A 1,306-nucleotide genomic window follows, 5' to 3' on the forward strand; every position below is an offset into this window, starting at 1 on the left:
CCCCCCTCCACCCCAGGAAGTTGAGTCCAGCCTCGTCTCTCCTCTTCCAGAGAGGAAAAGAAAACGGGAAAAAACAGGAAAATCAAAACTGTCCAAGAGTGGGATCCCAATGATCCCAATGATCCYWACTTCCCCTTCCTCCAAAACTTTTTTTTTTTAATTTTCCAGTCTCCCCTCCTTCCTGAAGGGCCCAGGCAGCTTTTCCCGCTCCGCCACTCCCCAAATTCCAGCCAAACTCCATTTCCCAAATCCCCATCCATAAAATCTGATGGAGTTTTGCCCTGCCCAAGGAGGAATCACTGCCATCCTCACGGAAAAATTCCGCATCTCCTTTCCCCCAGAATTGCCCTTTTGGGGTGGTTTCCTGCAGGAAAAGGTTTCCTGGGATGAGCTGACCCCAAACCCTGCCCCAGCTGCAGATTCCAAAAATCTGGAGCACATTCCAAACCTCCTGAGGGAGCTCCTTTCCCTCTGGAATGTCCTCCCTTCCCAGCTCCGCAGCCTCCAGACTCAGCCACACATTCCAGGGGGACACCAAATTCCCCCCTGAGCCCCCCAAAATGTGGGGAGAGATTCGAGATCTTCACTGCTTCTCGGCCTCTCCGTGTGGAAAAGGAGGAGGAGAATTCCCAATTCCCTGCTGGCTCATCCCACCCTACAAGGATGGGGTGAAGRAAAAACCAGAGCCCGGGGATGGGACAGGAATGGGAGGAAGAAGGGAGGGGGTTYTGGGGGTGCAGAGCTCCACTCTCACCTGGCTGCTCCCACCACCAAAATCCAGGGAGTTTAATTTTACACTTCCCTCGTGGTCGGCTTTGAGCTGAGTAAAAAGAGACTTTTCTGGATTTTATTGCTTTGGTGGCAGAGCATTAAAAAAACCTCAAAAAGGATGGAAAACAGAGCACAGGGAGCAAATCCTTTTCCTCTGCCTGATCCCGAGAGCTCGGGGATGGCTTATCCCAATTTTCCCAATGTTTTCAGTGATCCCAGTGCTCAGGGCTGGCTTAKTCCAATTTACAAGGTGCCAAAAAAAAACCTCAAAAAAGATGGGAAAACAGAGCACAGGGAGCAAATGCTTTTCCTTTGCTTGATCCCAAATTCTCGGGGATGGCTTATCCCAAAAAAAAAAACCTGAAAAACATTGGGAAAATGAAGCACGGGGAGCAAATACTTCACTTTATCCCAAGTGCTCAGGGATGGTTTATTCCAATTTATGAGATGCCAAAAAAAACCCCAAAAAACTCAAAAAAGATTGGGGAAATGGAGAATAGGGAGCAAATGCTTTTCCTTTGCTTGATCCCAGGTG

The sequence above is a fragment of the Malurus melanocephalus genome, unplaced genomic scaffold (assembly GCF_030028575.1).
Source record: "Malurus melanocephalus ecotype Western Australia unplaced genomic scaffold, MMel_1.1 scaffold_1514, whole genome shotgun sequence".
NCBI lineage: Eukaryota > Metazoa > Chordata > Aves > Passeriformes > Maluridae > Malurus > Malurus melanocephalus.